Below are 27,839 nucleotides of genomic sequence, written 5' to 3' on the forward strand. Positions count from 1 at the left end.
GTTCAATCAGTATTCAACAAGGTTGATCTCAGAGATCTCTTTAGTAATATCTAATGTCCTAGTCTCAACCTTACTTTGTGTTTAGCATTTAGGAAGAGTTTGGTGCACGATCCTTTGCTGCTGTTTTCCTTACTACAATTCACTCGACTTCCTAGATCGTGGGAAATACTCGCGTAGGCGGATCATACTTTCTCTATTTTACTCTTGATCAGACCGTCTCAAAGTTGAGCAGTTCTTCTCTGACCCTTCTAACTGAAGTCTGACATAAATAAGTCTCCAGGAAATATCAAGACACTTTACCAGTTTGAACTTCTCTTTGGCGTTTGCGATAATAATCCTTGTTTGCTCTCTCTCGGGCCGAATCTTTAGGCATTAGACTACTTCCCTGGTCCAGGACCACCTCCTGAGTCAGGTCAAAGGAAGGCTATGCATGCCAAGATTAGGAGATCACAGTAAATTGCTTTCTCACAAGTCACAGTCCAATCTTAAGAAGTTACAGCAAGCATCGAAACCTTGCGGTTAAGGTAGAATTCTCCATGATCCATCGATCATATCAATGGTTACTGATTCCGTCAAGAGATTTACCTTTTTGGCATCTTTCCAGAAGGATCACTTGGCCATTGGGTCACATAACAAGAATTGCTGTTGGTGTCAGCGCACATGTTATGTGAATCAGAAATAATGAACCATTATAGCATTGTAAGTTATCAATCAGAGATTCCAACGTTATGAAAAGAACCTTAAAATGCAAGAAAATTAAAGCTCCGAGTTCGTCACATGAATAATAATGCAAAAGTTAAAAACTTTATACCAGCTAATATGTTTATTATTGTGTTCATTTTCATTATGGGAGAATTTCACCAGTTTTGAGTCAAGTTGAGGGTCATAATTCATAAAGATCTTACAACTCTTAGAGAGTTGAATTTCTTTTTGTTCAAATGACTGATCTTGCGAAACTGTTGTGAAATATTTGCTTATAATTGTAATCATCTTGATTATGGAAGAACTTCTTATGTTAAGAGGTGAACCTGTAGGCCAAATTCGTTATAAAAGAAAAATTTTCAATTCATAGAAAGTTACCAACACTTTCATGAATTTACTGGCATGGAAAATAATTCCGATTTTTACACACACAGAACAGCAAAATCGTCCACTAAATTGTATGTATGTGAGGATATGCCAAAATTATATTTGATGATTAAATAACTAGGCTAAATTTTCAAGCGAGTAGTCACTGAACTTTATTTCAACTTTATTTCAACTTTATTTCAACTTTTATCAGGTCATTTAACATCAATGTAAGCAGCCCAGTTAGATTTTCGATTTATTCACTGATCCAGCATTAGATAGATGAACCTGATTGAAAGCAAAACTAAATTATGTCACCTAATTGATCAAACTGGAAAGTCCCACAAAAAATATTTTCTATGGTGAATTTTTTTGAAGCAACGCATCAGCATCCCATTGCGATTGACTATGGACTATATAATATTTTCCACTCGCAATAGAATGTATATTGTAATTCAAGCAAAACAAGAAGCAGTGTGTGCTTTCCGATCAAACTAGTCGAAAAGAGACAAATTTTGCCTCGTGGTGGGATCTTCTGGTTGTCTTGTTTCACTTTATTAGCTGATAATACAGCAAAAGTTCTGACAAGTAAAATAAAAAAATCATTGAAATACATGATGCTCAAGAAATCTGACTCACAACTCTTTGTACCAAACATGTGGAGTTTAGATAACTTCGCTTTCTGCCGCCATGGACAAATGCGGTCGTTGATCTTATAAAATCATCAACTTACTCTTCGTTCTCTGCTAAGAAGTTCATATAAGCAATCATCTCTTGACTCTGCTGATTCTGGCAGAAGTATAGAGAAAGCTATGGATGAAGAAGAACAGAAACAGCATCTAGAGTCGCCCCTTTTAGCATTTTCTCAGGAAAAGGTGTCTGAATCATGGAACGGGTTAAAGAAAGAAGAGATTTTCTTGGAAATGAGGCGGCAACTGCTTGGTGGGGCCTTTGGTATTAGTGAACCTAATGATACATCGTTTGCAGTTGATCTCAGTGATGTTTGTGGGTCATCTGGGAGAGCTGGCTCTCTCCGGTGCTTTAATGGCCACTTCCTTTGCTTCTGTGACCAGCTTTAGCTAGTTGGTAAGATACAACACTGTTATATTTGTAATGTGATCCCACATTTAGGTTTGACCCAAATTTTCTCTTTTGAGTGACGGTTATCCACTGTCGGTTTTTCCACGCTTCGTACCCCTTCGGTGACAACCGCCCTCTTCGGTAACCGCCTTGATGGGAAGCGGTTTATAAAGATGAACGTTCATTCCATAAGGGCTAACACAAGGTCTAACACAAACCCTCTCATTCGGTAATACACCATCAGTACGCGAGGGGATTGGGTTAGTAGAGTGCGCCCGTAATCGCTGTCAAATTAACGTCGAACTACCGTGGATTTCCGACGAACGTAAAGTTGAACAATGGCTGGAGGTCAGTTTATTTTCGATCCTGTTTTCCGCATTTGATTCTAATTGTGCTTGAATTTTGTTCTTCTATGCATGATTAGAATCCTTCAGTTTTAGTCTCACATTTGGTATCAGAGCGTGATTAGTGCCTCTGCCTTGTTCTTGTTGAATTTTGGTGTTTATTTCGGGGCTTTTTGAGATGAATAGTAATTCGGGCTTCTTGGGGCTAAGAGGGAAATCGCTGATTCCGGCCAAATTCCGGCGACCCACCGCTCGACTTCGGACCGGCACGGTGCACCGCCATGGAGAAGAATAGCCCTAAGTTAATCTGGCATATCGGTGATCGCCGGAGGCTGTTTGAGCGGCGGAAGTTGCGGGTTAGGGTTTGTGCGTTTTGACGGAATTTTGCTTGATTCGAGCCAATTTCTTGGTTGTTTTCGCCGAATTTTGGGTCCATGTGGTCGCGCCGACGTGGTCTCCGAAACCCATAAATTATTTTGGTGTTATATGGGCTACCGGAGGAGACCCATTCAGTCGAAGGTGCGGCGGAAAGGCGAAGAACGTCGGAAAATGGCTTCTGTTCGCGCGGAGGAAGAAGGCGCGTGGCCCCACGCGCGCGCAACCGCTGGCGCGTGGTCGCACGCGCGCGCAACCGCAGCGCTGTGCGGCCCACTCGCGCGGCTGGGTGTGCGCGTGCGCCGCACGCGCCCACGCGGTAAAGAAGGCGCGTGCGCGCCACGCGCCCGCGCCACGCGCCCGCGCATATGGCAGGCGCGTGCCGCGCACACGCCCTGGGACCGGCGAACTCCTTCTTTATTTTTACGCTTCTACCCTTGCTTTTTACCCGTTATTACCATTCTGCCCCTTGCCGAATTAAATTTATTGTTTTGTCCTTCATGCATTTTATGAATATATTTATGCATGAAATTAAATGTCCAGTGATCCATATATTTTAATTAATTGGGGAGTAGCCACAGCATCTTTAATTAATTAAATTATATATTAAGAGCATTCGGATCACATTTGGAAATAGACATTGATTGTAATTAATCTTATTAATATGATGAATTTAATCCCACAGGAATTTTCATTATATTAATTTGATTAATTAGGTTGAAATATCATATTATTTTTCTTAATTTACCCACAGGGATTAAGGAAAGGAATATAATATGATAGTTTCTTCATGAAGAATTTATGAATCTATTTAAATTAAAAACTTAGCCCACAGGCAGTTTTTATGTTATGTGATTCATATTTTGTGACATGTTTTACATTGGTAGAACATGATATATGTTGATTTTGCCTCAAATTTTGTGACATAAGCATGATTATTTGATATGCAGTTTTGCAACCTGTGAATTTCTCTGAATTTAAGAGTGATGTTCCCATACTGAATGGTGAAAACTATAAAGTTTGGAAGGAGTCAATTCTTCTTCAATTGGGGTGCATGGACATTGACTATGTTATAAGGAAAGACGAACCACCTGCTCCTACTGACACGAGCATTGCAGCTGAGATAGCCCTTTATGAACAGTGGGAGCGGTCCAACCGCCTTAGTGTAATGTTCATAAGGACTAAAGTATCTCCTAGTATCCGTGGTTCAGTCGCTCAGCTTAGCAATGCTAAGGCTTTATTGGAGGCCATTGATGCGCAGTTTTAGACTTCAGAAAAGGCGCATGCCATGACCCTGATAATGAAGTTTTCATCTCTAAAGCTCACAAGTGTTAGAGGTGTGCGTGAGCACATCATGAAGATGAGGGACATTACAGCCCAGCTGAAAAACCTTGAGGTTGAGATATCTGAATCATTTCTTGTGTACTACATTCTGAACACTCTCCCACAACAGTATGCACCTTTCAAGATCTCCTACAACACACATAAGAATAAATGGTCAATTAATGAACTTATGACCATGTGTGTTCAAGAGGAAGAGAGGCTGACTATGGAATTGGGAGAAAGTGCTCATTTGGCAACACAAGAAAGGAATAAGGGTCACGGCAAGCAGAAGGGGAAAGGTAAAATACCTCCCCAAGCTGACATTAAGAAGGAATCCAAATGTTTCTTCTGTAGAAAGAAGGGGCATATGAAGAAGGATTGCGTCAGATTTAAGGCCTGGCTCGAGAAGAAAGGTAATCCAACCTCTTATGTTTGTTATGAATCTAATATGGCTGATGTGAGTCACAACACTTGGTGGATTGATTCTGGTTCTACAATCCATATTTCGAATTCCTTGCAGGGTTTTCAAAACCACAGGAAGCCAGTGGGAAGTGAACAAAGCATCTATTCAAGAAACAAGATGCGTTCGCATGTAGAAGCTATTGGGACATGTAGATTAGTTCTCAATAGTGGCTTTATTTTGAATTTGGAAAGGACCTTTTATGTTCCAAGTTTCTCTAGAAACTTAATTTCAGTTTCAAGACTTGTACCTTTGGGTTACTCTTTTAACTTTTCAGGTTCAAACTTCGGTTTATTGTTTAAATCTGAAATTGTTGGGAGTGGTATTTTGTCTGATGGTCTTTTTCGAATTAATTTACAAGACAATGCCTATTATAATGCGATGCATGTTCATGACAATGCTGGTATAAAACGATGTGTTGTGAATGAAGATTCCTCCATGTTGTGACACCGGAGATTGGGACATATCTCCATAGATAGAATTAAGCGATTAGTAAATGATGGAGTACTCGGTACTTTAGATTTTACTGATTATGATATTTGCGTGGACTGCATAAAGGGAAAGCAGACCAACAAGACAAAGAAAGGTGCCAAGATGAGTACAGACATATTAGAAATCATACATACGGACATTTGTAGTCCTGATATGGACTCGTATGGTTAGAAATACTTCATCTCCTTCATTGATGATTACTCACGTTACATGTATCTCTACTTGCTTCATAATAAACATGAAGCGTTGGATGCCTTTAAGGTTTTTAAGGCGGAAGTAGAGAAACAATGCGGCAAGCAAATTAAGATCGTGAGATCAGATAGAGGTGGAGAATTTTATGATAGATACACTGAAGATGGACAAGCACCTGGTCCGTTTGCAAAGTTTCTTCAAGAGAATGGGATAGTTGCCCAATACACTATGCCAGGTTCTCCGGACCAAAATGGCGTAGCAGAAAGAAGAAACCGAACTTTATTGGACATGGTGCGAAGTATGCTTAGTAGCTCCAAACTTCCTAAGTCCTTGTGGACTGAAGCTCTTAAGACGGCAGTGTACATATTAAATCGAGTTCCAACCAAGGCTGTCCCAAAGACGCCTTTTGAGTTATTCAAAGGTTGGAAGCCTAGTTTGCGACATGTACGCGTTTGGGGATGCCTGTCTGAAGTAAGAGTCTATAATCCACAGGAAAGGAAGTTGGACCCAAGGACTGTAAGTGGATATTTTATTGGATATGCCGAAAAGTCCAAGGGATACAGGTTTTATTGTCCATCTCACACTACTAGGATTGTGGAATCAAGAAATGCTAAGTTTCTTGAAAATGACTTGATTAGTGGGAGTGATCGATTGAAGGACATTGTTCCTGAGAAAGATCATTCAGATACTCAACCTTCCACTTCAAGTATTAGGTTGGTTGTTGTTCATAACGCCCCTTCAGTTCAACCAGCTATTGAACAACCAACTATTGAAGTTCCACATATTGTTGATAATGATCCGGTAGATCCAGTTGTTCAACAATTACCAGAAGCTGTTGAACAACCAGTTGAACAACACGCTCCTCCAGAGAATGTTGATACAACATTAAGAAGATCTACTAGAATGAGGAAATCAGCAATTCCTAGTGATTATATTGTGTATCTACAAGAGTCTGACTACAATATTGGAGCTGAGAATGATCCTGAAACGTTTTCACAAGCCATGAGCAGTGATGAATCCAATTTGTGGTACAATGCCATGAAGGATGAGATGAGTTCTATGGCATCAAATAAAGTCTGGGATTTGGTTGAGTTGCCTAATGGTGCAAAAGCCATTGGTTGTAAATGGGTCTTCAAAACTAAGAAGGACTCGTTGGGCAACATTGAAAGATATAAAGCTAGACTCGTTGCCAAAGGATTCACTCAAAAGGAAGGAATCGATTACACGGAGACCTTTTCTCCTGTATCTAAGAAAGATTCTCTTCGTATTGTTTTGGCTTTGGTTGCCCATTTTGATATGGAATTACATCAAATGGATGTGAAAACGGCGTTCCTCAATGGGGAACTAGAGGAGGAGGTATACATGAAATCACCTGAAGGATTCTCCTCTAGTAAAGGTGAGCAATTGGTGTGCAAGCTTAAGAAATCTATATATGGCTTGAAACAAGCATCCCGTCAATGGTACTTAAGGTTCCATGATGTCATCTCTTCATTCGGTTTTGTAGAGAATATCATGGATCAATGCATATACCAGAAAGTCAGTGGGAGCAAAATTTGTTTTCTTGTGCTATATGTGGATGATATTCTACTTGCAACCAATGATAAGGGGTTGCTGCATGAGGTGAAACAATTCCTCTCTAAGAGTTTTGACACGAAGGATATGGGTGAGGCATCTTATGTCATTGGCATTAAGATCAATAGAGATAGAACTCGAGGAGTTTTAGGACTATCTCAAGAAACCTATATCAATAAGGTCTTGGAGAGATTTCGGATGAAAGATTGTTCACCAAGTGTAGCACCCATTGTGAAGGGTGATAGGTTCAATTTGAACCAGTGCCCGAAGAACGATCTAGAAAGGGAACAAATGAAGAACATCCCATATGCTTCTCTGCCGGAAGCTTGATGTATGCTGGTTTGCACTCGACCCGACATCGCTTTTCTTTGTGGGAATGTTGGGAAGATATCGAGTAATCCAGGGATAGACCACCGGAAAGCTGCAAAGAAAGTGATGAGATACCTTCAAGGTACTAAAGACTACATGCTTATGTATAGACGGACTGACAACTTGGAAGTAGTTGGTTATTCGGATGCGGATTACGCTGGTTGCGTTGATTCTCTAAAATCAACATCAGGATACATTTTTATGTTAGCTGGCGGAGCTGTGTCATGGAGGAGTGCGAAGCAGACTTTGACTGCTACTTCCACTATGGAGGCTGAGTTCGTTTCTTATTTTGAGGCTACCTCGCATGGTGTATGGTTGAAGAGTTTCATTTCAGGGCTTAGAATTGTTGATTCTATTTCTAGGCCATTAAGAATATATTGTGACAATTCAGCTGCGGTTTTTACGGCTAAAAATGCTAGAAGTGGCAGTCGAAGTAAGCACATCGACATTAAGTATTTAGCCATAAAGGAACGTGTTAAGGAGAATAAAGTGGTCATTGAACACGTTCGCACTGAATTGATGATAGCTGATCCTTTAACTAAAGGCATGCCACCAATGAAGTATAAGGATCATGTGGCCAGTATGGGAATAGTTCCCATGATGTGATTTATCGTCGTACGGACGACTTTTGTTGTTTGAAACTCTTACTCAATTGTAATGTTATTCTCAATTTCTGGTGTACACATTCAGTTGTTTATGAGAATAACAATTATCCTTGGTTCTGGAATAAACATAGGGTTTATTCATTAAGATGTGTTGTCACATATGGGCTGACATTAAAGGAATAAGATGCATTGTAATACATGGAAGATATTACTCGCTCTTAGAGGACATGTCGCCATGATTCATGTGTTTTGTTTCTTTTCTTAAGCATATGGTTTTCGTGGATTTGGTTGGGTAATCTGTATGATGAAAATGTTGGGATCAAGTGGGAGAATATTATATTTGTAATGTGATCCCACATTTAGGTTTGACCCAAATTTTCTCTTTTGAGTGACGGTTATCCACTGTCGGTTTTTCCACGCTTCGTACCCCTTCGGTGACAACCGCCCTCTTCGGTAACCGCCTTGATGGGAAGCGGTTTATAAAGATGAACGTTCATTCCATAAGGGCTAACACAAGGTCTAACACAAACCCTCTCATTCGGTAATACACCATCAGTACGCGAGGGGATTGGGTTAGTAGAGTGCGCCCGTAATCGCTGTCAAATTAACGTCGAACTACCGTGGATTTCCGACGAACGTAAAGTTGAACAATGGCTGGAGGTCAGTTTATTTTCGATCCTGTTTTCCGCATTTGATTCTAATTGTGCTTGAATTTTGTTCTTCTATGCATGATTAGAATCCTTCAGTTTTAGTCTCACAAACACTTCATCCCGTTTTAATTAAACTGGGTCGATAAGCCATTCCTTTCACTGACTGCATTTCGGGAGCAGCAAGTCGCGCCAAGAAATCAAAGAATTTTATCATTGAAAATAGAATCAAACCAAGTCTTACAGTATCCAAGGTCTTGACATAATCTGGCTATGGTTTCCTAGTGATAGAAAACCATTTTCTTTATTCCCCAAAAGCTGTTAGGAAACAAGATTACAACGTATTGCTAGTAAACTTAGTTCCTTCAAGATTCTTACAGTTTGACAAAGATTAATCTGCTAAACATGTTATCTCTTAATAAGCTTAGTTGCTGGATGATTCTTTTCCCTCTAGCTAGATGTAAATGTTTGTGTTCATCATGAATTAGGAATTCTATCATGCACATTTCAATATGATTGTTTGGGACGAGACAGGCACAATTCCCCTCCTCCCCTCCCCCAAGTCCAATATTGCAATTGATTCCACTTTTTTTTTTCTGAGCTTGCATAGTTGGATACATTTTTAGTGAACTATGGCAATTCAGTCCATCTGACTGCTTCAAGCATGCCATGAGGTGGGTTTCTAGGATATATCTACAAACTTCTGGAATTTCATTTGTCGATATGTATGAACTGTTCCTACCATGATTAGATGAGTGTGAATAAGTCCTAATGTATTATTTCATCATTCTAACAGATACTAATGGCGAGTGCATTGGATACATTTTGCAGTCAGTTCTATGGAGCTAAGCAGTACTGCATGCTTGGTATCCACATGCAAAGGGCTATGATTGTTCTCCTATTAGCTAGCATTCCGTTAGCAATCATATCGGCCAATGCAGGCCAAATCCTTCTCTTCTTCAAGCAAGATCCTGAAATATCAGCAAAGGCAGGGGCATACGATTGCTTCATGATACCTAGCATTTTTGCATGTGCATGTTAGAAATTAAACTAAATTTGTTAGTACTTGTTTCCTTTTTGAGTCTGTTCGTATTTCCATATTTTGATAGATATTATGAGATATTGTTTTTAGTTATATTTTAGGAAAGTTTCCTAAATCAATTAGATTTCCTAATTAGAATAGGTTTCCTAGAAAGAGGTTTCCTATTTCGAATCAAATTATGGTCTATATATAGTCTATTTCTCTTGTAATTGAGACATGCAATAGAAAGACGCGAATTGCGATTGTTTCACCTTCAAAAATTCCTTTCATCAAATCAATATTGTTGCCGCGCCTCTGACGCTCAACAAATTGGTATCAGAGCTTACGGTTCGTGATCATGGCCTCAACGAACAATCAGCTTCCTCTTCAATACCCTCGTCTTACCAAAGAAAATTATGGTAACTGGGCTGTTAGAATGAAAGCTCTACTCGGCGCCTACGGTGTGTGGGAATTTGTTAACACTGGCTATGATGAGCCAGAGGATGAAGCCACGTTGAACCAGAATCAGAGGAATGCCTTGGAGAAAGGCTCGAACGAAAGATCAATATGCCCTGTCGATCATCTATCAAGCGTTAGATGATTCCATGTTCGAAAAAGTTTCAAATGCCACTACCGCTAAAGAGGCATGGGAGATTCTTCAAAACACACATCAAAAGAGTTCAGAAAGTTCAGAAGATTCGCCTTCAAACCTTGAGAGGCGAATTCGAGGTAATTCGTATGAAAGAATCTGAATCGATTGCTGATTATTTCACGAGAATTTTGGCAATTGTTAATCAGATGAAAAGAAACGGAGAAGACGTTTCCGATGTTCGCGTTGTCGAGAAAATACTTCGGTCCTTAGACAAGAAGTATGATTATATTGCGGTTGCAATCGAAGAATCCAAAGACTTGGATGCCATGACGGTCGATGAACTTATGGGTTCATTACAAGCCCATGAAGAAAGGTTTAGAAAGAAAAAGATTGAACCGGTGGAGGAAGTTCTCCAAACGCAGTTGACCATATGAGATGAAAAGGAGCAAAGAAGAGATCCCATACAAAATCGCGGGACAAATCAAGATCGTGATCGAGGTCGTGGCCGAGGTCACTTTCGAGGAAGAGGTCGCGGACAAAGCAGAGGAGATCCTGCTCGAAGTGATGGAGGATACCAGTACCAAAGAGGTGTTCGTGGAAGAGGAAAGAACTCGACAAGCCAATGGTATGATAAATCTAAAATCCGATGTTATCATTGCAATAAACTTGGCCATTATGCTTCTAACTGCTGGAATAAAGAAAGTAGCAGACCAGACAAAAAGGCGAACTTGGTAAAGAATGATGATCAAGTTCTCTTATTGGCATTCAAAGAAGATGAAGAAGGTCAAAGCGATACGTGGTATTTGGATACCGGCGCAAGTAATCACATGTGTGGGAGAAAGGAGATGTTTGCCGAGTTAGATGAGACAATTAAAGGGAATGTCTCATTTGGTGATAATTCTAAAATTCTTGTTGAAGGGAAAGGTACAATTTTGATTCGCTTAAAGAATGGTGCACATCAGTTTATTACTAATGTTTATTATGTTCCAAAAATGTCAAGCAATATCTTGAGTTTGGGACAACTTCTGGAGAAAGGTTATACTGTTCATATGAGAGATCTTAATCTTATGTTGAGAGATCGGAATAATAAATTGATTGCAAATGTGAAGATGTCGAAGAACAGGATGTTTATTCTTAATATAAAGAGTGAGATGTCTCGATGTCTAAAGACGTGCGTAGATAATCCTTCATGGCTGTGGCATTTGAGGTTTGGCCATCTCAATTTCGGCGGACTCAATTTGCTTTCTCGCAAGAAGATGGTTTATGGCTTACCACATATTGATCATCCCGATCAATTATGTGAAGGGTGTGTTATCGGCAAGCATTCCAGAACTAGCTTTCCGAAGGAGGCGACTTATCGAGCGAAGAAGCCGCTTGAGTTGATTCATTCTGATTTGTGTGGCCCGATCAATCCTCACGCATATGGTAATCATCGATATTTTGTTACTTTTATTGATGATTTTACTCAGAAAACTTGGGTGTATTTTTTAAAAGAAAAGACAGAAGTGTTTGATATTTTCAAACAATTCAAGAACCTGGCTGAAAAGGAAAGCGGCTATTTTATCAAGGCTTTGAGGACTGATCGTGGTGGAGAATTCACCTCAGCCATATTCAACAAATTCTGTGAAAATCATGGTATTCGGCGTTTCTTGACGGCCCCGTATTCTCCTCAACAAAACGGTGTGGCTGAACGGAAAAATAGAACCATTCTTGATATGGTTCGAAGCATGTTGAAGAGCAAAAATTTGTCCAAGGAACTTTGGGCAGAAGCTGTTTCGTGTGCCGTCTATCTTCAAAATAGATGTCCAACATATGGACTTGAAGGCGTAACTCCACAAGAGGCATGGACCAGGAGAACACCAAGTGTTTCGCACTTGAAAATTTTTGGGAGCATTGCATATGCTCATGTCCCGGATCAAAAAAGATTGAAACTTGAAAACAAGAGCAAAAAGCTCATCTTTATCGGGTATGACTCATCATCCAAAACCTATCGATTATTTGACCCTAACACTTTGAAAGTGTATGTAAGTAGAAATGTCAAGTTCGATGAAGATGGAATGTGGGAAGAAAATCTAAAAGAAGAAGCGAATGTTCGTGATGATTCCGATCAAACGGAGTTGAAAGATCAACCTTTACCTTCTTCTCCAACATCTTATTCAAGTTCATCAACACCATCCTCTTCAAATAGTGTCGATGAACCGCTAGTGCCAAGATCAAGAAGATTGTCTGAAATTTACGAAGCTACCGAAGAGCTTCATCTTATATGTCTTCTTGCAGATTATGAACCACTTGCTTATGATGATGCGGCCAAAGAAGAAAAGTGGAGGAAAGCCATGAACGAAGAAATTGAAGCCATCGAGAAAAATCAAACATGGGAGCTTGCTAATCTTCCGAAGGACAAGAAGAATGAGAAAGGTGAAGTAACAAGGTACAAAGCTAGATTAGTCACGAAGGGGTACAAGCAAAAAGCCGGAATCGACTATGATGAAGTTTTTGCCCCTGTCATCCGCATGGAAACGATTAGATTGATTATTTCCATTGCTGCTCAAAATAATTGGCGGATTTATCAAATGGATGTCAAATCAGCATTCTTGAATGGCATCCTTGAAGAAGAAATTTATGTCGAACAACCCGAGGGGTTTGTTGTGAAAGGTTATGAAGGCAAAGTGCTAAGGTTGAAGAAAGCTCTATAAGGGCTTAAACAAGCACCGAGAGCATGGAATTCCAGAATTGATGCATATTTCAAAGCGAATGGATTCTCTCAATGTCCATACGAGCATGCACTCTATTTGAAGCAAGAAAAAGGTGATATTCTACTCGCCTGTTTATATGTTGATGATCTTGTTTTTACAGGAAATAATTCGGCGATGATTGATGCTTTTAAGGCATCGATGGTGAAAGAATTTGAGATGACTGATAATGGTCTCATGAATTATTTCCTTGGTATCGAAGTGAAGCAAAGTGCCGATGGGATTTTTATTTCCCAAAAAGGATATGCAGAAAATATCCTTGAAAAATTCAACATGAAGAACTGTATGCCGGTCAATACACCAATGGAGTGTGGAACCAAGCTTTCGCAGTTTGATGATGGTGCCGATGTTGATTCGACATATTATAAAAGCTTGATTGGAAGTTTGAGATACTTGACATGCATGAGATCGGATATTATGTATAGTGTTGGAATTGTTAGTCGATACATGGAGAAGCCGAAATCATCTCATCTTAAAGCTGCAAAGAGAATACTTCGGTACATCAAAGGTACTATTTCTCATGGTTTACACTATTATTGCTCTGAATCTTTCAAACTTAGAGCTTATTCGGATAGTAATTATGGTGGAGATATCGACAATCGAAAAAGCACCACGGGATTTGTATTTTTCTTGTGCGACACTGCTTTCACGTGGTCATCAAAGAAGCAATCAAGTGTTACTCTGTCGACATGTGAAGCTGAATATGTAGCTGCATCTTTATGCGTTTGTCATGCAATATGGTTGAGAAGACTACTCAAAGATATTCTTATGGAGCAGAAGAAAGCAATGGAGATTTTTGTTGATAATGTTTCTGCTATTGCTTTGGCGAAAAATCCAGTTTTTCATGAACGAAGTAAACATATCGATGTTCGATATCACTTCATCCGAGAATAGGTTAAAGAGAATGAAGTTGAAGTATTGCATGTGAAGACCGGAGATCAAATAGCAGATATTTTTACTAAACCTCTCAAGATCGATGCTTTTCGAAAGTTCAAGAGCCTGCTTGGAATGATCGATGGAAGAGAATTTGGTTTAGGGGGGAGTGTTAGAAATTAAACCAAATTTGTTAGTGCTTGTTTCCTTTTTGAGTCTGTTCGTATTTCCATATTTTGATAGATATTGTGAGATATTGTTTTTAGTTATATTTTAGGAAAGTTTCCTAAGTCAATTAGATTTCCTAATTAGAATAGGTTTCCTAGAAAGAGGTTTCCTATTTCGAATCAAACTATGGTCTATATATAGTCTATTTCTCTTGTAATTGAGACATGCAATAGAAAGACGCGAATTGCGATTGTTTCACCTTCAAAAATTCCTTTCATCAAATCAATAATGTTGCCGCGCCTCTGACGCTCAACAGTGCACTCCTTCAATGCCACGTCAGGTTCCTCCAGACGCAGAACAATGTCGTTCCGATGATGATCAGTTCAGCAATTACTACGTTGCTGCACATTTTCATATGTTGGCTTCTGGTGTTCAAGTCTGGACCTGGAAACAAAGGCGCCGCTTTGGCAAATGCTATCTCGTACTGGATGTTACTGGAAATATATATCAGAATTTCGCCGACTTGTAAAAGAACTTGGACCGGTTTCTCCAAGGAGGCCTTTCATGGGATTCCTGGATTTCTGAAGTTAGTAATTCCTTCTGCTGTCATGCTCTGGTACTTCTCAAGCTTTATGCTTCTCCATGTCAAAAAGGGACGCTAACAGAGTTTAAGAAAATAGATTTTAGTGATATCATTCTTCAGATTCGTTAGTGGGCTATAATAACAATACTTAAACAAAAATCATAGCTTGACACACAAAAAATGACAAATTATCAGTGTTAATCTAGTTTATGTTCATGACATACATTTTGAATGGGAGGAAATGCACCGTCTTATTAATTGGCTCTAAACAGTAACCACCACACTTGCTGAATCTTGGATTATCTTCTTTTGTTTCCCCAATTTCTACAAGATGAACCAATTAAAAATGACGTTTCTGGTTATTTCATTGCTGCAACAGCTTTGAGAGTTGGTCCTTCGAGATGGTGTCAGGACTTCTTCCTAATCCTAAACTTGAAACTTCAGTCCTCTCAATCAGGTAAATCTGCACTCCACAATTTCATATGTTGACAGGAAGCATATAAGTTAGAGGCTCGACATTAAGCACCAATTATCGATTTACTTAAATGAATTCATCCGAAAATTCTTGTTTGTCTCAGCCAAAACACCAGTGGCTTGGTTTACATGATATGATGCCTTTTGGTCTTAGTGGCTTAATAAGGTAAGGCTAAGGCATTTATCTATATTATTTCAGTGGATACCATGTAATAACAATATCTGCCTCACACTCTTTATGTCATTATTTATTCTAGTACAAGAGTTTCAAATGAATTGGGTGCCGGGAGACCACGAGCTGTCCGTTTGGCTGTTTGTGTCTCTTTAATCATGGTCGCCACCGAAGGCTTGACTGCAGGTGCTCTCATGATCTTGGATCGAAGAGCATGGGGCTACCTCCATAGCACAGAAGAAGAAGTCGTGAAATATGTCGGAGATATGCTGGTACTAATTGCGTGTTCCCACTGCTTCAATGGTGTTCAGTCCGTTTTCTGCGGTACACGGAAACTCTGCTTACTCTCGCAGTTGAATAGTGCAACTGGGTTTGACCGTTACTACTGATCCTGACAATTAGCAATGGAAGATGGGAAATAATCAAATCTCCCAAATCTTACAACTACAAGCTTCTTTATTTCCTTTGGTCTAAAACAAATTCTTTAGACATGGACTCCTACTATTTGGTGGGCATTCCGTTTGCCATATTCCTAGCTTTCGCTTGTCACCTCGGTGGGAAGGTAAAAACCAGATTTACGTCCTCTCACTCATCCCCCCCATTATATTGTGAATCTGCGATCTGTTCCTCTACATTAACTTGTCATGGATGATGTTATTATGATATTTTCTTTGCTTGGTTTCGAAAATTGGAACTGCAGGGTCTCTGGACCGGGATTATAGTTGCACTCATTGTGCAAGCATGGGTACTCAGGGTTGTGACATTATGCACCAATTGGGAGAAAGAAGTGAGATACAGTATAGTTATTGTATTGGACCTTTCTAATGTCACACTCGGCTTATCTGATGAGGTTCGGTATTTTGCGTGATCACAGGCAAAGAAAGCCTCTGATAGTGTCACGCCCCGAACCCCATCGAGTACGCGACATCTCTCTTCGTTCAAATTAGTGCGACGTACCAGGAAACGTCGCCGACCCAAAACGAACCTATCAGAGTTTAATCGCGGCGGAAATAACAAACACCCAGACAATGATTTACCAGGGGTACTAGGGAGAATAAATTGCCAAACCACCATGTAACGACCCGGTCCGACGAGGGCGGGGAGTGGTCGCCGGGGCCAGAGGGCCTGGACAAGGAGCGGCTCCTGACAGGCTTCTAGGATGGCAAGGGGGGCATCTCTCTGTCCCACATCGCTTAGGGGAGGAGTCATGGGATTGCTTATAAGGCCTGGGTGGCCTATCCTGTGTAATGCGTTTTAAAACCGTGAGGACTTAGTGTCCAAAGCAGACAATATTACATAAGGAGTGGCGCAGCGGAAGCGTGGTGGGGCCGAGGTCCTTACACACCAAATCTTATACTATACCTCGATTTAAGTACGATATCCATTTAGAATATAAACTTATGCCACAACCGCCATTTACAAACCACAAAAAAAAATATGTATACTGAATTACCAAACTGCAAACCACCGATATCGCAAAAAGATCAGTAGCCTGGGTAAGCACTACACCAAAAATGGGACACTTCCAAACTCTTCCTCAGCTCCAAAACTAATCCCTACGCCTTCTCGATGGCGTCCACTCTGACTCACTCTCTTCGGAATCCTCATCCGAATCTTCATCAGGCACATGCTCATCCGATGACTCCGAATCGGCCTCAATCTCGATCGAATATTCTACAACATCATGATCAGTGTGCATAACAATCCCAAAACGCTGCGACGGCGGCGGCGGAAGGTTCATGGCTCGGGCGGGTGCTCTGAAATGGTTTGGTTGATACAACTATGAGACACTTCTCAATAAGTACACAACCTAAACCTTACCTAGGCTACCACATATTCCAGACAAGTCCAGACACCAAATCAAGCAACACACAAACAACGTCCACACAATCGTACTTACTTGGTTCTCAATATACGCAACCTGCACGTTAGTCTTACATTCACATTTACAAATCGCATGCACTTTCCAACCCAATCTCATGCTCGAAGGCACATGTCAAACACACCACATTCCCGAACTCCACAATTCACACTCGTTCACGCACCACCACATCATTTTCATTTAACTTGCCACATCGCACCATCTCGTGCTCAATCACTTTCCTCAGCCTACATAAACACGCATCAGGTCTACATGATGGCGACCCGCGTAAACATGCCTTAGGCCCGATCCCATTCTCACTTTCTTTCCTCAACCGGCGCAAACACGCATCAGGCCTACATGATCGTGACCCGAGCATAACACGCCTCGGTCCGATCCCATTCTCACTTTCTTTCCTCAGCCCGCGTAAACACGCATCAGGCCTACATGATCGCGACCCGAGCATAACACGCCTCGGTCCGATCCCATTCTCACTTTCTTTCCTCAGCCTGCGTAAACACGCATCAGGCCTACATGATCGCGACCCGAGCATAACACACCTCGGTCCGATCCCATTCTCACTTTCTTTCCTCAGCCCGCACCAAATGCGACAAGCCTACATGATCGCGACCCGAGCTTAACATGCCTCGGCTCGATCCCATTCTCACTTTCTTTCCTCAGCCCGCACTAAATGCAACAGGCCTACATGATCGCGACCTGAGCTTAACATGTCTCGACCCGATCCCACATTCATATCACAACCCGCGTAAACACGCCTCAGGGCCTTTTAGTGATCACACGCACATCGCACGCCTCCAATCTTACACGTGCACACACTCGGGCATCAATTAAATGCACATCAATGCATCAATTCCAACCATTTCAATTCAGCCTACATACACACGCATTCAAGCATCAATTCCAGTCATAAGGGCAGCAACTATTCAACCTCGACACCCCCACCATTCCGCTCATAAAAATGAACATCCATAGAATCAGGGTAAATCTGGGCAGTTTACACAGTGACCGAAATCCCATCAAAATAAATAGTAAACGAACTCCAAAAATTCTAAATTTTGGATATATCATAAAAAACATCTTGATAAACATTTCTTATGAAGAATACGAAATCCGGTTCAATATACAACCATGCCTTTTTGTCCCTTGAAATCAGACCAAAATCAGTTCGCTCTAACAGACTGTTTTGTCCTCAAAATACGTTTCTTTCAACACCAAAATCACCTTGAAAAGCTTTGAAATTTTTATATGTCATAGAAAATAAAGTTTCCAACAACTTTTGTGAAGGAAGTTTATTGAAAATAGATCTGAAAAATTTTATAAAAATTCGGCAAGACAAGAAGGTCAGGATGAACAGTGTTCCGAGCAGTTTTAAGACGGTCTGAAAATGGGTTTTCGTGCGACCCAAATGGCCTCCAAAAATTTCGAATTTAAAATATGTTATACTTCAAGATGTTGGGAGCAACTTTCATGAAGAAAACTTCCTCAAATTCGGCCCACAAAATTCTCCACAAAAATAGAAAATCGGATGGGTTCAGTAGTCACGAATCCGAGTTTTGAGCCAAACAATCAAGATTCAAGTTCTAGCTCACACCCATGGATCTCCAACCCACAAAACTCATTCCCAGATATCTAATCCAACACTCAACAGCCACTAACAGCCACGATCAACCACCAATAACCACGATCAACACCCTAATCAACCCCTAAACTACCCTAAACCGCGTCTAAACGAGTCCGATAATACCCGATGTCCTAGGCAGGGGTTAGATTGCGACTTACTTGGAAATTTCCAAGCAAAATCAACCTATCCAAGGTTGACCAGGCGGTTGGAACGCGGCGGCTACGGCGGTGACCTTGGAGCGGCGACGATCGGCAACGGCGGCGGTGGCTCGGCTTGGGCCAGCTTGTCCACGGCCACGGGAGAGAGAGAGAGAAACGGCGGTGGCGTGGCGGATGGTGGCTGAACGGCGGCGGCGCAGCCAAGGGGAGAGGGGCGATCGGCGGTGAGGGAGAGGAGAGGGAGTTGCCGAGAGAAAGGGAGAGAAATGAGAGGGGGAGAGAGAGAGAGAGAGAGAGAGAGAGAGAGAGAGAGAGAGAGGTTTAAAAACCAATAATTGAACCCCTTTATGCAAAATGACCATCTTGCCCCTCTCTCTACTTTTCAATCAACGGCCGAGATTCGTTCTTATCCTGAGATCGACGGCCGAGATCGAATCTTTTCCAAAAATATCCAAGGGTAATTTGGGAATTTCATAAAATTCCAATGGCAAAATTGTCCAAAAATTGTCATTTCTAAAGTTAGGGCGAAATGACTAAAATGCCCTTCCCCAATAACACTTGGCCTTAACAAAGCTCCAGGGGTAAAACGGTCATTTTCCATTCTTCGCCGAAATTCAATTTTTCTGAAGGATTCGGACAATTCCAAGACTAAACATTCCAATAACAACGTCGTCCAAATGTCCTGTAGTGACTTCCTAAAATTTTTATGCCCAATTTGGCCTCCAATTAATAACTGAATTTTATATAACGTAACTTGAGGTGTCTTAGACTAACGGGTGGCTTTTGGGGAAATTCGCATATTCGACCCGTGACTGATACTAAATCAAGTCACGTGCAAGCTCATTTGGATCGTGACGACCTCGGTTGTCAATGTAATCGCGAGGATTGATCGCTAGTTCCGACGGGCGCGATCGTTCGGTATAGGTTCTGGATCGCTCGTCAACTCACCTCGTGGTCAAACGGAATCACACGTGATCCACTCGTATGACAATGACGAACCGGCCCATAACTATCCTAAGATTGGCCTACATTGGCTCAAAATGTCACATCGACGATTCTATGGTCGAAAGTCAGTTCACGATCGAATTTCTTTAGTCGCACGAATTTAAATCCCTAATTAGCCCTTCCCTAACGGTTAGTATCCCAGGAATGATCAGTTCCGAGCGAGACCTAACTACAAGTACGTTCATAAAATCACTTATTTTATAAATCCCAAATGGACAAATTTCAGGATGTCACGGATAGAGCACATAGCGCCACGATCTCGACCGATGCATTGTTATCATGAAGCTAAGGTGGACAACTATTGCATCCCAGTTTTGAAACTTAGCAGAATGATGAAATGATCCATCTGAATCTCATGCTGTCGCTCATAAGGAGCTTCTGCCAAAAGCCCGAAACAAATATAAAATTGGTTGTATAACGCAAATCTTGGGAAGCTCTTGTTTTTTATACAGATCTATAACTGTTGTAGTCTCACACTTTCTCAACGAAAATGAGTTGATTATAAGTAGCAAAAACATGGAACAGATTGCTGCATGAACATGAAGTGCTCGTGTTTTCACTTACTGTTTTATGTCGACTGGAGACCATCTCTAAATGGTCTTATGTACATTGCTGCTAGCGCATGAAGGGCTCTCGAAATACCATTCCATATCGTAGCTTGTCACCATTTTTCTCATAGTTCTTATGTGAAATGTGCTGAAAGATTGTACAAGCATTACAATATATCAACTTGGATACAACGCATAGATCGATTTGCGAGGATCCATCGTTCTTAGTTAAATAGATTTGGTTCATTATGATAAAGTATCATATCACTGACGAATATATGTTTAAAACAAACCGTATCATTTGAGAGCATATTTGAGATCTTTTCTCTTTATTCATTTCTACACTCAATGAAAGATAAACGTGTTAGGATAATAGAATAGATAAGATAATGATCATTGGTCGAATGTGGTCACGTGCTAAGACTATTAACATGTGTCCTAACACGTGACGATCACAGAGATAAAGAAAAAGGCCACATAACAAGTATGGAACGAACACTCTTTCAGCTCTCGCTTTAATTATATGAAATAGATTTGTTGAGGGTTTAAATTAGAGAGGGCAATGTCTTATATTAATTGAAATGTATTACATGATGTTAGAGTAAAATAAGAATACTTAAATTTCTGGAAACAAGCAGATTCTTCTCACTTTTATAGGTGGTAGATGCCGCGTTGCTCTAAAATGTGAACGTTTTGTCATACTTAAGGCCAATTGTCGTACGCCTCTTTTTTAAAATTATACTGTATTTTACCGAGGCGTACCACATTCAATAATACCTAAGGTTTAAACCTTCGTGCATTATTTTTTTAGTATTAGACGATGTCTTACCAAAAGTATAATTTTCTATTGTACTTAGGCCCATCGTCATACACCGTTTCTAATACCACGTTCTACTAAGGCATGCAAAGTTGGATCATACTTAAGGCCAAAGTAAAAGTACATGACTTTTAATACTATACGATGTTTTGTAAATGCGCACCACTCTATCTCGTATCATCATAAATTAAGAATTTTTTTCTGTACGACTGCATGACGTTACATTCTATTCCAAGTAAATACCGTCATTTGTCATTTTTATTATATAATAGACATTACGATGGAAATATACACTGTTATCAAAACGAAAATTTTATGGTACCTATATAACAATTTGTTGTACTGAAGGTCAAAAGCCACGCATGATAATCTTTTATTTTATATGAGTCCCTTTAAAAGTGTAAAATGTTTTGTCGTATAATTGGCCAAATGTATCATACTTATCTTGGTCGTCTAAATTATCAAAAAAAATAAAAGGAAAATACGTGTGCCGTTTGGTTGTATGGTGCAGCAACATAACATAGATTAGTCCCGCTACTTCCGTTACGTACGTCCGGTGCTCTGCATCTGCATGTTCTTGACAATTCTTGGAATCAGAAATGAGACATCGATCTCCCCCGAAAGCTGCTCTCTGCATTCACTGAATCCTTCAAAACCCTTCGGATCTCTCTCTCTCTCCAGCACTCGTCAAACTCATTTGATCAAGACACTGATCTCTCCCTGCAAACCCTTCATTTCTTGATCTTATCCTCTTCATCTCCTCATCCTATAAATTCACACCTCAGGCTCGAATCGAGACCATTCGTTCTGTGTGTGTCTCTACTCCCGAAACAGCCATGGGTGATAATCCGAAGCTCCACTGCTGTGGCATCGTGGAGCTCGTCCCTCCTCCACAGCCCCCGGCCAAGCCCAAGCCCTCCAACAAGAGACATCTGGTTACTGACTGTGCCGAGGTGGAGGCGACGACTCGGAGCTCGTACTGTGACGGGTTCGGCGGGGCCACGACCCGGTTCGACAAGAAGCACAAGGCCGAGGAGTTCGTGGACAGGACCACGGGACGCTCGGGCTTCAAGGAGCAGGTCAAGTACAAGTCGACTTTTAAGGTGGAGAACAAGTGGAGTGGGTGCACCGACGAGTACTCTGCCCAGGTGAAGTTTGAGAGGGTCACGTACCAACCCACCGCCAAGGCCGTTCCCAAGTCCAAGAAGAAGAGCGTCGGTAACTATTGAGTGGCCGTCGCTTTTATGTCTGAAGCTCTCTCTCTCTCTCTCTCTCTCTCTCTCTCTCTCTCTCTCTCTCTCTCCTGCCTTTTCTTTTGGCTTTTCTTTCTTTTGGTTAGGTTTCCCTCTTGCAGTTATGCTTCGGTTGGGGAAGTAACTAATGGAATGGAATGGTGATATTAACTCCTCTTTTTGTGGCTCTTTATCTCTCCGCCTTTTCTTTTTCTTGCAATTCTTTTTGTGAGCTATATCACTGCCATGTATATTGAAAAGAAGATAAATCTTTTATGATACATGTTAAGATTAGTATACCAAATCTGTTTGGGCGTTTAGTATTGGGGTACAGAGTTTAAGTTGCCATTAGATTTAGGAAATGGAGCCTTTTGACTGAAAGGCAGACCGATAAGAAGTTCAAGCATATGCGGATTGGCAGTAATATCGAGTTTTTGCACTGAGTTGTTTAATGAATTCTGCAAGGAGTTTTTCTTGAAGTTGGTGCTAGTGAACTAGATTACGAAGTTGATAATCAAAGCTTTTAAAATACTCTCTAGTGGTTGTTTTCTCGAGAGATTCTTGATGAATGTACAATTGTACAGCTTACTACTTCGTGGATAAACCTTCACCAACGACAGTAAGACGTCGAACAACATTGCTAACAAATACATTTTAACACGATAAGCTTACTACTTGGTGGATAAAAGCCACGCATGATAAGCTTTTATTTTATGTGAGTCCCCTTAAAAGGGTAAGATGTTTTGTCGTATAATTGGCCAAATGTGTCATTCGTATCATACAATATATACCTTAGTCGTCTAAATTATCAAAAATACACGTTTGCCATTTGGCTGTATGGTACAGTAACATAACATAGATAGTCCTGCTTCTTCCCTTACCTACGTCCATTGCTCTGCATCTGAATGTTTTTGACACCAAGAATTGATAAATCGCTCATACCCAACCAATCGGAACGAGTTCCGATGCTTCTCCATCAATCTCCCCCGAAAGTTGCGCTCTGCATCTCTAAATCCCCCAAGTCCCGTCGTCTGTCTCTCTCTTTCTTCCACATTTGTCAAACTCATTTGATTGACACGTTGATCTTCTCCCCGCAAACTCTTTGTTGAAATAAGAGAAAAATGTAATATTCTATTCATTCACAATTGAAGAATACATGAGCCTAAACTTTACAAGAAGACAATCTAACTTAGCAAAATATCAATCACAATCAATCAGAATCAATTAAGAGAAATATACAAAATCTCCTAAATATATCTATATATCTATAACATTCTCTCAAACTCAATATGATTTGAAAAAGGTCAACTTGAGTTTGGAGAAAAGATCTGGAAAACGCCCGGATGGATGTATCTTGGTGAAGATATGATGTAAAATTTTATTGGACTATTGCCAACTATTCTAAAAAAGCTCTTAAATGAAAGAATGATTTAATATTTAAATATTTTATCGCTCCCCACATGCTTAGTATGGTCATTTTTGTCTAGAACTAAGCGTAGACATATTCAATTAGGAAAGTAAAAAGGGAATGGAAAGATTTGATACCAAGTTGGAATAATAGAAAAATGTAATATTCTATTCATTCACAAATGAAGAGTACATGAGACGGGCTTTACAGAAAACTATCTAACTTAGCAAAATATCAATCACAATCAATTAAGAGAAACACACATATCTCTTAAATATATCAATTATCTCTAACACTCTTCATTTCTTGATCTTATACTCTTCACCATTTCATCCTATAAATCCACACCTCAGGGTCGAGTCGAGGCCATTCTCTCTCTGTCTATCTCCCGACCAAACAGCCATGGCCCACAATCAGGCGCTCCACAACTGCGTCATCGTGAAGTTCGTCCCTCCTCCACAGCCCCCGGCCAAGCCCTCGAACAAGAGACATCAGATAACCCATTTGGCCGAGGTGGAGACGATGACTAGGAGCTCGTACTATGACGGGTTCAGTGTGTTCACGACCCAGTCCGACATGAAGTTCAAGGCCGAGGGGTCCGTGGACAGGACTACGGGACGTTCTGGCTGCAAGGAGGTGGTGAAGTACAAGTCCACCGTGAAGGTGGACGACAGGAGGAGTGGATGCACCGACAAGTACTCGACTCTGGTGGAGTTCAAGAGGGTCACGTCCAAACCCACCGCCAAAGCCGTTCCCAAGTCCAAGAAGAAGTGCGTATGTCACTATTGAGTAGCCGTCGCTTTTGGGTCTGAAGCTTTCTCTCTCTACAACATTTTTTTTGGCTTTTCTTTTTTTTCTCTACTGCTTTTTCTTTTGGCTTTACTTTCTTTTGGTTAGGTTTCCCTCTTGCAGTTATGCTTCGGTGGGGATGGAAGTAATGGAATGGAATGGTGATACTAACGCCATTTTTGGTAGTTCCCGGATTAATAACATTCTCTTTATCTCTCTGCCTTTCCTTTTTCTTGCAAATCTTTTTGGGGGCTAGATCACCGCCATGTATATTGAAAAGAAGACAAATTTTTTATGATAAATGTTAAGATTAGTATACCAAATTTGTTTAGGCGTTTTGTATCGGGGTATAGAGTTTATGTTGTCATTAGATTTAGGAAATGGAGCCTTTTGACTGAAAGGCAGGTCAATAAGAAGATCGAGCATATGCGGATTGGCAGTAATATTGAGTTTTTGCATGGAGTTGTTTGATGAATTCCGCAAGGAGTTTTTCTTAAGTTGGTGCCAGTGAAGTAGATTACAGAGTTGATGATTAAAGTCTACAAAATACTCTCTAGTGGTTGTTTTTTCGAGAGATTTTTTATGGATGTAATACTTGGTGGATAAGCCAATACCAACAAAAGACGTCAGATAACATTGCTAACAAATATATTTTAATAATAATTGACAATTCATGTTATATTCGAGTGAATGATAGTTAAATTGATATAAGAGAGAGATGTTTAGTGGAAGCACTTAATATGGATCGCTACTTGGTGGATAAACCTCCATCAACAACAATAAGATGTCTTGCTGACAATTCTATGTTAAACACTATTTGGTTGTCCATGTTATATTTGAGTTAGTGATGGTTAACTTGATATAAAGGAAAGATTCTTGGTCGATGCATTTAATACAGCTTCCTATAAACCTCCATTGATGATAATTAGTAGTTGAATAACATTTGTAAAAAATATTTTATTATAGTTAACTTAATATGAGGGGGAGATTCTAGGTGGATGCCGCGCGAAATTTCGTTTCTTTGGATGAAATAAAGTATTTTTTTTAATTATGTTGAGTACATTAGGATTTTGGAATTTGAATAAGTGGATGATTTTTTTTAATTTTAATTAAAGGAACTCGAGCTTTAGTCCAAATCGGCCTCAAGTGAATAACTTCGATACAGTGGCTACAATATGGATGTATCGTGGTGGCTACAATATGGCTATTAGTGTGATAGGAGTCTAACTATTGGAGCCGGGATAAAATGCTATCAAGCTACCAACGTATCAATATATAGTTCCAAAATTTCAAACATTGAAGAGCACTAATGTTTACTATCCAATGGTTCAAAAAGTTTCCAAATTAACCGCACTTACAATGTCCTAGCTTCTCATATAAAAGTAGCATCCAAATGAACCGCACTTACAATGTCCTGGCTTCTTATATAAAATTAGCAGCTGAACTTTACTACTTCATTTGTCACCTTAGGTTGACATTCTAGATATAGAAAAAAGAAAAAATCATTATCGTTCCAGAGTATATTATTTCAAATAATCAACCTGTCTCCTATGAAGGAACTTAACCCCATGCCAGTGCATCTAGGCTCCCTTGTAGCTTATACACAAGATATCTCATGAAAAAGATCGAAGTAAACCGTTTTGAGGTCCCGAACCAAACAAAAAGCACATTTGAACAAAAGGTGTTGAGACAATTCCACTTTACGAGTAGCTTTCCAAAACAAAGGACTTTCGACCATTGCACTGGTTTTCCATAATCTAAGTCAAAGCAAAGGACTGTTAGATTATCTCTTGCCAATATATTAAAAACTTGTAAAATAATAAAGCAAAAGATTTTTGTGGATGCTGCGCGAAATTTTATTTTTTTGGATGAAATTAAGTAATTTTTTTAAATTATATTTAGTATGTTGGGGTTTTGGAATTTGAAACAGTGGAAAATATCTTTTGAATTTTTTTTTTAAAGGAACTCGGGCTTTAGCCCAAATTGGCCCCTAGTGAATAATTTCAATCTGATTCTTTTTTATTTATCAAGTTGGGCCTACGGATGAGTCCCAGAAAAGTAAACTATCTTGTTCTTTGTATGTAAACGAGAAGCGAACAAAAAAGCTAACCTCTTAGCACCAGTTGCTAACATTTCCAAACAATGTAAACTATCTTGTTCTTTTTCAGCCTGAACACCTGTAGCTTGGTTTACATGATACCTCTAGGGCTCAGTGGTTCAATAAGGTAAGGCTAACTGGTCAAGCTCTATTTACTTAAGTGGATCTTGCAAAAGAAGCAGCTATTCCAGTCTCACACTTTCTTCGTGTTACTTTTGGCAGCACAAGAGTTTCAAATGAATTGGGCGCTGGAAGACCACGAGCAGCTCGTTTGGCAATTTATGGTTCCTTAATGATGGTCGCCACAGAAGGCTTGTTTGAATGTACTCTCATGATATTCAGCCGAAGGGCGTGGGGCTACCTCTATTGTACAGAAGAAGTCGTGAGATACGTGGGAGATATGTTGGTACTACTCGCAACTTCCCACTTTTTCGAGGGCATTCAGTCCGTGCTTTCAGGTACGCGACTTTGCCTATTATTGCAGTTCAATGGTGCACCTGATATAGTTCTAACTTTGACTCCTTATCCTGATAAGTAGCAAGTGAAGATGGAGAATATGTCAAATCACAAATATTTCAAAGTCAACACCAATTTGTATATCGACCATTTTGATGCATAAGTTACATTTTTTCGGGCATTACAAGAGGATGTGGATGGCAAAAGATTGGAGCATTCATCAATTTGGGTGCCTACTATTTGTTGGCTATTCCAGTTGCCATATTCCTAGGATTTTTCTGTCACTTTGGCGGAGAGGTGATTCCTGGTTACCCTACCATTCTACCATCATCCTTTACTTTCCCAGCAAATAGTAGTCTTCTCCGATATTCATATGATCGCTTGGTCTTCTAATCGAGCTGCAGGGTCTCTGGATCAGGATTATAGTTGCACTCGTTTCACAAGCACTGTTACTTGCGGTCCTGACTGGATGTACCAACTGGGAGAAAGAGGTAAGATACACTGAATCAATGAATCGAACCTTTCTACCTTGTAAAATATAATTTGACGTATGGTTAGTATTTGACATTTGGATTGTCGTAGGCAAAGAAAGCCACCGACAGAGTACATCGCGCCGTGAGTCCTGCCAATGGATTGTTGTCATAAAGCTACAGTGAAGAAATATC

General features: G+C 40.3%; 1 pseudogene; it reads left to right on the top strand.

Moving 5' to 3' along the window:
- Positions 1-1,444: 1,444 nt before the first annotated feature.
- Positions 1,445-27,819, top strand: LOC130137995 (protein DETOXIFICATION 16-like; annotated as a pseudogene).
- The last annotated feature ends 20 nt before the right edge of the window (positions 27,820-27,839 follow it).

Source organism: Syzygium oleosum, unplaced genomic scaffold, assembly GCF_021117445.2.
Source record: "Syzygium oleosum isolate NSW1041296 unplaced genomic scaffold, Sole_v2.1 Sole_v2.04, whole genome shotgun sequence".
NCBI lineage: Eukaryota > Viridiplantae > Streptophyta > Magnoliopsida > Myrtales > Myrtaceae > Syzygium > Syzygium oleosum.